Source organism: Rana temporaria, chromosome 3 (assembly GCF_905171775.1).
Source record: "Rana temporaria chromosome 3, aRanTem1.1, whole genome shotgun sequence".
In the NCBI taxonomy this organism is placed as follows: Eukaryota; Metazoa; Chordata; class Amphibia; order Anura; family Ranidae; genus Rana; species Rana temporaria.
The window spans coordinates 70,589,403-70,600,640 of record NC_053491.1 but is presented as its reverse complement, the minus strand read 5'-3'; the positions used below and the strand labels follow the sequence as shown (position 1 = coordinate 70,600,640).

The 11,238-nt window shown below is 44.2% G+C and overlaps 1 protein-coding gene across 1 annotated transcript in view; it reads left to right on the top strand.

Annotated features, from left to right (window-relative positions):
- The window catches only part of RAB27A (RAB27A, member RAS oncogene family), a 175,610-nt gene that overhangs the window by 36,051 nt on the left and 128,321 nt on the right, over positions 1 to 11,238 (top strand). The window contains exon 2 of the mRNA XM_040342719.1: positions 9,895 to 10,008. The gene's annotated coding sequence lies outside the window, so the exon portion shown is untranslated. The remainder of the gene's footprint in view (positions 1 to 9,894; positions 10,009 to 11,238) is intronic.

The window sequence follows — 11,238 nt, the reverse complement described above, 5'->3', positions numbered from 1 at the left end:
CCTTAATGCATCCTATGCATTAACCACTTAAGCCCTGGACCATTTCGCTAGCCAAAGACAGAGCACTTTTGCGATCGGCACTGCGACAATTTTTGCGGTCGTGCGACGTGGGCTCCCAAACAAAATTGACGTTGTTTTTTCCCACAAATAGAGCTTTCTTTTGGTGGTATTTGATCCCCTCTGCGGTTTTTAGTTTTTGCTCTATAAACAAATATTTTGAAAAACTATTTTTTACTTTTTGCTATAATAAAGTTGCCCCCAAATATATATAAAAATTATTTTTTTCCCCTCCGTTTAGAGTGACCAATACGTTTTCTTCAAGATATTTTTGGTAAAAAAATCCCAATAAGCGGTTGATTGGATAACGCAAAAGTTATAGCGTCTACAAAATAGGGGATAGAATTATGGCATTTTTTTTTTTTTTTCATTGTGACTGTGACTTTATGGCAGACACATAAGAGACTTTTGACAAATTTTTGGGTATAAAAATGCACTGATTACTGTGAAAATTACACTGGCAGTAAAGGGGGTTAACCACTAGGTGACACTGAAGGGGTTAAGTGTGCCTAGGGATGTGTTCTAACTGTAGGGGAGATGGGCTGTGTGTGACATAACGGTGATCACAGCTTCCGATTACAGGAAGCTGTGTACACTGTCCTGTCACTAGGAAGACTGGGGAAATGCTTGTTTACATCAGCATTTCCCCCTTCTTCCTCATTGTGACGCGATCGTGGGTATGATCCGCTGTCGGAGTCGCAGTGCGTGTCCCACAATGCCGCTCTTAAAGGGCAACGTATATATACGTTGATCTGCCCAGGCGTGCCATTCTGCAACGTACATCGGCGTGAGCCGGTCGGGCAAGTGGTTAAGGTGAAAAAAAACACTTTGCAGTCACCGCCCCCCCCCCCCCAAAGCCCCCATTTCACTTACCTGAGACCCGATACTCCTTGAGTGTGATCCCGTGTTGCTTTCACCGAGCTCTAGTCTGCTCTTCATTGGATGATTGATAGCAGCGCAGCCATTGGCTCCTGCCGCTGTCAATCAAATTAATCACTCGGCGTGCCAGGGGGTGGGCCCGAGGTGATAATCAGCAGCTATAACCACCGAGTATATCACACGGGAGTGCGCCCGCAAGCTAACCTGCTTGGGAGAGCTCTTCCCAGAAGGGGGTTAGCTCTTGCGGGGAGGAGCCGAGAAAGGAAGTGCACAGTGGAGGCAAGTATGACATGTTTTGTTTAAAAAAATAAAATAAAAAAAAAACCCATACAACCCCTTTAAGACCTACTAAACTTGCCTTGCATGTTATATTGCCTTATGTTCCTATTTGTTCAGTATATGCTACTTATGAAGCTGCTTGGATTGCGATTTATTGCTGTGTGTTCTTCTGCCATTTATCATTCTAGACACCTGAGCCCTCTGCTTTTCTGTCATAGCTTGTTCATCAAATCCAGTTAGCTGCCAGGAGTATGCGTTGTGTGCACTTGTCACGACATCGGACACAGAGCAGCAGTGTCATTATATCCAGGACATGATTTCACATCCTGTCTGCTCTGATTATCGGTAAAGTGAGAATTATCATTGTATGTAATTCACAAGAAAAGAACAAGGAAAATGTCAAATCGTGCAAGAAAAGTCAATACATTTATTGTAACACATATTTAAAACCTGTTTTCATAAGCTATTATTTTATATAGTGTATATACTGTAAAAACCATAGTATTTATTTTATAGTTTATTGGGGACACAGGGTTAATCCTGAGACATGGCGACAATACTGCTGCCTACAGTAGATTCTGGACACTAGTGAACAAAGCTCCCATCATGCTCCAGTTGTATGCTAGTGTCCTAGGAGAATGCATGTCATCCTCTTACTGCAAAGCCAGAGTTAAAGCGGTACGAAACCGCTGTGTGTTTGTTTTTTGTGTGTTCTTTTATTTTTTTTGGGGGTGGGGTTTGCAACATGCAAGGTAAAGCTATAAAGCGCTGCTTACGGCACAGGACTCTGAAGGTAGAAGTCGGAGATGGGAGTTTACTCACACTTTAATTTCTTGCAGCTTTAAGGATTTTCTGCTCATGGAGGTAGTTGTGGGTACCTGCTGTGGAATAAGCCCTTTCACACTGGGGCTGCCCGAGCGTTGGCGGTAAAGTGCTGCTTGTTTTAGCGGCGCTTTACTGCTGTTTAAGAGGCACTATTCAGCCGCTCGCGGGTCACTTTTAACCCCTGCTAGCAGCCAGAGAAGGTGTTAAAAACTTCCATGTTGCGGCGATTCGGAAGAATTCTGCCCTATTGTTGGTGTCAGTGGAACGAATAATGTCTTGTCTCAGTGGGAGGAAAAGTACCCCAAGGTCCGAAAAAGGCCCCCGGGTCAGTTTGGAGACCACTGCACTATACACTCACCAAACAAACATGACCCCTTTAGTGAAAAAAAGGCTGCAGGATTCTTTTTCTTTTTCCAAAGTAGCCCAGACTCTCAATAGCTAACAATGGACACCACTGTCGGCACACTTCACCTCCTCAGATATACCATCACACAGCATGGAGACCAGAGGGGAAAACGCTCATAGTGTAATATTTATTCAATTTATAAACTGAAGAGGTAAAATTATATAAAATTCTCTTAAACCCCTTTTACACTGAGGCGCTTTGCAGGTGCTATAACACTAAAAATAGCGCCTGCAAAGCGCGGCTCCATTCACTCCAGTGTGAAGGCCCTAGGGCTTTCACACTGGAGCGGTGCAATGACAGGACGGTAAAAAAATGTCCTGCTAGCTGCATCTTTGAGGTTCTGTTGGAGCCGTGAATACACTAGCCCACTAGCAGGGGTTTAAAAGCGCCCCGCTAGCGGCTGAAAAGCGCCATGAATACAATGGTAAAGCGTTGCTAAAAATAGCGGTGCTTTTACCGCCGACACCCCCACCGCCCCAGTGTGAAAGGGCTCTTGCATATAAATGTGCCCCATCTCGGCAGCAAGTATGCATCAATGTGTAATGCCTCGTACACACAATCGGAATTTCCGATGGAAAAAGTCTGACAGACTTTTTCCGTCGGAAATTCCGACCGTGTGTATGCCCAATCAGAGTTTATCCATCGTAAATTCCAATGAATTCCATCGGAGTTTAGATCGGACAAAGGTTCGATCGTGTCTGCGGGGCTTAAGAGTTCCAGCGCTCCACTTAGTTCTGGAGCCGGACATGCGCTCCAAAGGGTGGAAATTGCATACCAGAAGTGATGTATTGGACGGGTGTTGCGCCTGGAAGAGCCACCTACGCTTTTCGTCAATATGACATCGGAGAGCATAAGGCGGTTGCCAGGTTAGTGTGGGGCTATCACTTCCTTTTTTTTTTCTCTTTTAGACCTGACCCCCTTGGTGAGACCATCAATGTAATCCAGAGATCAGATGAGAAGTGGACAGGATAGGACTATGATAATATTAACCTGAGAGGATAGACTGGGTGCCTTGCCACATTTACATGGAACTTTGGTCTTAGTTGGAAATCTCCTCATAAACAAATTCTTCATGCATTATTTTCTGTTGTCGGCCTTCTTCTAGTGAATTTGTAATGAAATAGCTCAGTGTTTGGTTCTTTCCTCACACTCTAGTTGCTTTGTTTCATCATATTTCCTAATTCTCCTCCATGCTGAATAAAAAAGAACGTTATTGTAAATGAAATCCTGTATTTATGGTCTATATGACAAATTCCTTGTGTAATGAGGGCACATCACATGATTTCAGCATGACCCAATAACCACCTTTGGGGCAATGTTTGTCTAAATTGTACATACCCTGGAATCCTGCAGGGATTTTCCATTGAACTCAGAATGTTAATGATGTCAGGAATGTCATATACAATGGAAGTATTGGGCTCAGTTCACATACAGTATCTCACAAAAGTGAGTACACCCCTCACATTTTTGTAAGAAGTTTATTATCTTTTCATGTGACGGCACTGAAGAAATTACACTTTTCTACAATGTAAAGTAGTTGGGGTGTATAGCTTGTATAACAGTGTAAATTTGCTGTCCCCTCAAAATAACTCCACACACAGTCATTCATGTCTAAACCGCTGGCAACAAGTGAGTACATCCTGTACAAGTGAACATTTCCAAATTGGGCCCAAAGTATCAATATTTTGTGTGGCCACCATTATTTTCCAGCACTGCCTTAACCCTCTTGGGCATGGAGTTCACCAGAGCTTCACAGGTTGCCGCTGGAATCCTCTTCACCTCCTCCATGATGACATCACAGAGCTGGTGGATGTTAGAGACCTTGCGCTCCTCCACCTTCAGGATGCCCCATAGATGCTCAATAGAATTTAGGTCTGGAGACATGCTTGGCCAGTCCATCACATTTACCCTCAGCTTCTTTAGCAAGGCAGTGGTCGTCTTGGAGGCGTGTTTGGGGTCATTATCATGTTGGCATACTGCACTGCAGCCCAGTCTCCGGAGGGAGAGGATCATGCTCTGCTTCAGAATGGTCACAGTACATGTTGGCATTCATGGTTCCATCAATGAACTGTAGCTCCCAGTGCCGGCAGTACTCATGCAGCTCCAGACCATGATATTCCCACCACCATGCTTTTGTACTCCTCACCTGGTTGCCGCCACATACGCTTGACACCATCTGAACCAAATAAGTTTATCTTGGTCTCATCAGACCACAGGACATGGTTCCAGGGGGCTTTCTTGTGCATCATCTTTTAGAAGAGGTTTTCTTCTGGGATGACAGCCATGCAGACCAATTTGATGCAGTGTGTGGCGTATAATCTGAGCACTGACAGGTTCGCCCATCCCCCCCCCCACCCATTTAACCTCCTGCAGCAATGCTGGCAGCACTCGTGTCTATTTCCCAAAGACAACCTCTGGATATGATGCTGAGAATGTGCACTCAACTTCTCTGGTGGACCATGGCGAGGCCTGTTTTAAAGCGGTTGTATACCCTCCGATTCTAATTTAACCATGCATATGGTTTTGAATATCAAACAGTTCTAAAACGATCGAGCGCTATGGTTTGAACTACATTAGTTTACTCACTGTTTTAGAGATGATCGTGTAAAATCATTTCTGCTGTTATATCCGCGCCATGTTAGTTGTGGTCTTCCTTGTTTAGTTCCCTTTCTACTTCCGCCCACAGTTTCTTCTGCGCTGTGTAATCCCGCGCGTGTTTATCTGGCACTTCCCTTTTAGTTCTCCTTATTTGATAATCGCGCCGTCTGTCTCCTTTAGCCGTGTGACGTTGGAGTCACATGGTAACCATGATCCTCTTGGGGGTGAAGATAGCTGCCTAACCATCGCGGGATGTCGGGGCTGACGTCAACAGGAAATGACGCAGCCCCAACATAAACAGAGAATGTATCCGACCGGGTCTCGGCTTGCCGGATTTAACAACGATATGGCGCCTGCGCATGTCTACAACATCACTCGGGAATACAGCGATTTATAGGGAAACAATGCAGGTAGGCAAAATAACACATTGCATGTGATTAAGGAGATTAGGAGACGTATTTAAATGTAAAGTTACATTTTTGGGTATACAACCACTTTAAGTGGTACCTGTCCTGTTAAACCACTGTATGGTCTTGGCCACCGTGCTGTAGCTCAATTTCAGGGTTTTCGTGACTCATCAGGGGGATTCTTCTAAAAAAATCTTTATTTGACCAAACTTAAAGGGGTTGTAAAGGTACAAATAAATTTCCCTAAATAGCTTCCTTTACCTTAGTGCAGTCCTCCTTCACTTACCTCATCCTTTCGATTTTGCTTTGAAATGTCCTTATTTCTTCTGAGAAATACTCACTTCCTGTTCTCCTGTCTGTAACTACACACAGTAATGCAAAGCTTTCTTCCTCGTGTGGAGTGTCCTGCTCGCCCCTGAGCGAGCAGGAGAGTCAGGACGCCCACTAACACACTGCTCCTTTCTCTATCTGCAATGTAGAGAGCGTCCTGACTCATGACTCTCCACACCAGGGAGAAAGCCTTGCATTACTGTGTGAGTTACAGGCAGAAGAACAGCAAGTGATGATTTCTCAGAAGAAATAAGGACATTTTAAAAGCAAAATCGAAGGATGGGGTAAGTAAAGGAAGCTATTTAGGAAAACATTTTTTTTTACCTTTACAACCCCTTTAAGTGTGAGGTCACACTCTGTGAGGTGAGCACTGAGGTGAATAGATACAAAGCACAAATTGAGATTTTGTGAATACTCAACAAGTTACAACTTTTTTCTGACATTTTCATTAATTTAGATATTTGACTGCACTCAAGCACAGGATTTATATTCTTACAAGAAGAAATACACATGAATGTATCATATTATTGTAGATTCACATGTCATTATGTTGGCACTCATATTTGCACAGGAGAATTGATAAACTAAGTGGATACATTTATTATAAATAGCGTGGCATTATTTGTTTTGCTTGTGGATGAAGTATAAAAGGGTCTTGTACGTTTTTCAGTCCGGTTTAGGTGCGATTTTTAAAGCGGGGGTTCACCCAAAAAAATAATTTTTAACATTAGATTCAGCCGAGTTGTCAGAATGACAATCGGCTGTTTTTTTTTTATTTTATCCCCGTACATATCGTATTTTCACAGCCTCTTCCGGGTATGTCTTCTGCGGGACTGGGCGTTCCTAATTGATTGACAGGCTTCCGACCGTCGCATACTGCACGTCACGAGTTTCCGAAAGAAGCCGAACGTCGGTGCGCAGGCGCCGTATAGGGCCGACTCGCAGTCCCCACTAATGTCTGCAGTTATATACATGTGTACAAGTCTTTTTTGAACGTGTGTGTGTGTGTGTGTGTGTGTGTTCAGGTTTTTTTGGTTTAGAATATATATATTTTTTCCTTTTCTTTCCAACTCCATTAGGTCCTTTCACATGGTCAGGTCCACCTGACAGTTTTTCAGACTGATCTGATCATATAGTCCAGGGATATGCAATTAGCGGACCTCCAGCTGTTGCAGATCTACAATTCCCATGAGGCCTAGCAAGACTGACAGCCAAAAGGATGACAGGCAGAGGCATTATGGGACTTGTAGTTTTGCAACAGCTGGAGGGCCGCTAATTGCATATCCCTGATATAGTCCATGCATTCCTTTAAGACCAGTAGATGTAAACAGACTTGTGTCTGTTTGCACCCACCTACCGCCAGGTCTGAGGAGGACTGCGTTCTCTTCTGCTTGGGCTGACCGGATTGGAGGCAGCTGGGTGTTAACAGACAGTGGAGTCCATTTTGCACTTGGCCACTCATAGAATGGAGATTGGTCTGTCCGTGTCCATTCTGCTGAAGCTGAGCAGGCGCAGACCTGTCATCCACCTGCTCTGCTCCGATCGGCGTACAGATCCCCTGCTGATTGGAACAGAAGGCACCCATGTGAAAGAACCCTTACACGAGGGCAAGGACAGCTCACAGGAAATTACAGGGAAACTATGTTTCCAGCAGGATCAACCTGTATTTAAATTACTTTATGTAGTGAAAATGTTTTTGGCTTGAGGGAAAATAAATACAGAAAACTAATGCAGCCACTACATCTAAGGACTGTAAGCTGCTATATATTCCATTTTTGTTCTTTGGTTTAGTTGTTATTTTTTACTGCCCTGACCTTCCCAGTGTCCTTTTTAGGGTCTAACGACTTTGGATGGGTGCGACTTATGGTTAAGGAGTGGGTGGCTGCGATGTCCTTTAATCAGTGAATAGTGAGCAGATGGCTGCCATGTCCTTAACGTATGACTCATTAGCTGTCAGCGGGATTCCTCGCTGACAGCTCAATGTAAATGAAAGCATGAAGGCCAGGAAATGAGGGGGCCGAGCCAGCATTTCTCCTTCCTCGACCATATCAGGCCACATGTCCTTCACATGGGGGGTGCTTAGAGGACAAGGTCTTCTTCCCCATAAACCTGGCCCAGTGGTTGTGGGGTAGCGGGGATGACTTATCAGAATCTCAAAACCCCAGATCCCGCCCCCCAAGTGAATAAATACCCACTACTCATTCACACAAAAAAAAAGAGGAGCCAGTTCTCCGCCGACCCGCATTTAAAAAAAAAAAAAAGTCCACACCTGACGGCTCCTTCTCCTCCCTCCTTTTCCTTGCCTTTCGGGGTTGGTCATGCTCGGTTAAGGGCCTAGTATGGATTTGGGGGGGGCAGGGTGTTTAGATTTATTTATTTTTTAATAAAAAATGGAATGCTGGCATTTTTTTTTTTGTTTACATTCAGCTGTCAGCGGGGATGAGTCATTGGTTAAAGACTCTGGAGGCAAGCAGGTTCCCTAACAACATGTTGTTTACTGGTTGTTGAGGATGCCTGCAGGTGCTGGCTTCTTAACAACCAAGATGTGCCCCCAAAGTTGGACAAAGCTGTCGCATTTCAAACATTCAGGTATGACTCTTGAGGGTTAACATTGAAGTCTGTGGCCATCAAGTTGCATGAAAGTTGAACCAAAGTAATGCATGAACTACTTTGAAGTCGCTGCAACTTTAATATGCATAGATGTGAGCGGTACTTTTTGGAAAACATTGGGGTAGATTCACATACCTTTTGCGGCGGCGTATCTCCAGATACACTGCTGTAATTTGAATTCCGCGCCCGCATAGCGTTACGCCGATTCTCAAAGGCAGTTACGCTGAAAAAATAGGCTTACTCCACCGACGTAACTTAATTGCGGCGGCGTAAAATTGTGTGAAATATAACTTTGGCCGCTAGGGGCGCTTCCGTTGTTGTTGGCGTAGAATATGCTAATTTCCTAGATACGCCGATTCACAAACGTACGTGCGCCCGGCGTTCGTTTTTTTACGTCGTTTGCGTTAAGGCTTTTTCGGCGTAAGCCTGCTCCTGCTATTAGGAGGCGCAGCCAGTGTTAAGTATGGACGTCGTTCCCGCTTCGAAATTTGAATTATTTACGTCGTTTGCGTAAGTCTTTCACGAATAGGGCTGGACGTAATTTACGTTCACGTCGAAACCAATACGTTGTTACGCCGTACTTGAAAGCAATGCACACTGGGATATGTACACGGATGGCGCATGCGTCATGGTCATCAAATATTACCATAAAACACGCCCCCTTCCCCATTTGAATTACGCGCGCTTACGCCGGCCCCATTTACGCTACGCCGCCGCGACTTACGGAGCAAGTGCTTTGTGAATACAGCACTTGCTCCTGTAAGTTGCGTAGCGTAAATACACTACGCTGCGCCGCCGTAAATGATAGCGTAGCTACGTGAATCTACCCTATTGAGTGCAACATGTCATGCAACGTTGGGGGTCCAAAATTGCATGACAAGTCTCACAAATGTGAATGGAACAGTTGGGAACACCCGGGGGAGGGGAGGTGGCAAGGATCAGCAATCCACAGTGGTCACATGATCAAAAGCTGGTGCCACTGGCTACCGACCTTTAGTCTAGGTCAAGAGCGGCCTTTGCGCTGGGAGTGCGCTGTCGGCACATGAATGTTTACCGAGCAACATATATGTGCTGCTGCATACAGGACATCCTAATGGGCCGATGTGCTAGAAAAGTGTCAAACGCTTTTTGTGGACTACTAAACAACAACTAAATGTTGTTGTTTAGTGTGTTTTTAAAAACTTCAATATGACGCAATTGGTCCCCACCCACATTCTTGAGAAAAAAAATTATTTGCGCTTCTTTTTTTTTGCTTTAAACTTGAGTTTGGTTAGCCTGTGGCGTCGGCGCTCATGGAGGAGGTTACACGGTGGAGGAATAATGGGCAGTGTTGCTAAGCTTGTCAAAGGGAAATCATTTGATCAGTCAGCAAGACCACATGACAAACAGCTGAGAGGAATTAGATGGACTTTTCAGTGAGAATGGCTTTTGTGAGCGCCTCAGTGCTTCCTGCACACGATCAGATGCTCTTTATATTATAGATTCTTCTTTTTTTTTCACCAGCAACTCGGAGTTCAGATTTTTGGGCGCTGATATGTGGAATGAATAAGGAGATCTGAACCGCTGTGTCCACCTGAGCCTTCAGACGGAGAAAAGAGCGCGTTTCCTCAGAGCAAGGTATGGCCTCCTTCTTGGGGTTGTGTTTTTTTCCCTGTTTCTTTAGTTTTATCATTTTATTGTTCTATTTTCTTAAACCAAAAACTCCATGTCTGGGTGCTGTTTATTTTCTGCTGTCAGCGTAAAGGTGAGTAAAAGAAAATCAGGCGAACGACCGTCCAGTTTTCCTCAATGTTTCACAGCAAGTCAAAACAGAGGATAGAACTAATACAAGAAAATTCTCCTACAACAAAGGCTTTATTTTGTTTTATTGTTTGTGATCATGTGTAGTCTTTCATATCTGTACACATTAACCACGTGCCCTCTGGAAGATTTACCCCCCCCCCTTCCTGACCAGGCCATTCTTTTGCAATATGGCACTGCATTACTGTACTGACAAGTGCATGTACATGCAACACTGTACACAATTATTTATGTCCCTTTTCCTCACAAATGGCGCCTTCTTTTGGTGGCATTTGATCACCTCTGCAGTTTCTACTTTTTGCGCTATAAGCAAAAGAAGCAGACAATTAAAAAAAAAAAAAAAAAAAAAACACAATTTCTGCTATTAAGCATATGCAATAAAAAAATCGAATTTTATTCATCAGTTTAGACCAATATGTATTCTGCTATATATTTATGGTAAAAAAAAATCTCTAAGCGTAGATTTAATTGGTTAGCGTCTACAAACTATAGGATATTTTTTTTTTTTTTTTATTTTTTTACTGGGTGGGGGTACATTGGCGGTAAAGCGCAGCTTGTTATAGCAGTGCTTTTCGGCCGCTAGTGGGGCGCTTTTAACCCCCGCTAGCTGCCGAAGAAAGGGTTAAGTGTCCGTGTTAAGTGCTTTGCAGGTGCTGCAGCAGCACTGCCCATTTATTTCAATGGGCAGGGCGTTTTGGGAGTGGTGTATACACTGCTCTCAAACCGCCCCAAAGATGCTGCTTGCAGGACTTTTTTTTTGGTCCCACAAGCGCACCGCCCCAGTGTGGGAAAGCGTGAAAGCACTCTGGCATAAGAGGCACTTTACAGGTGCTATTTTTAGCGCTTAATCGCCTATAAAAAGCGTATCAGTGTGAAAGGGGTCTTATGCTGGTGATCAGCAACTTATGGCGGGACTGCGATATATCGGCAGACAAATCGGACACTGACAATTTTTGGGGACCAGTGACACTAATGCAGTGATCATTGCTAAAAATATGCACTGTACACTGGATGGGAAGGGGTTAACATCAGGGGCAATCAAACGGT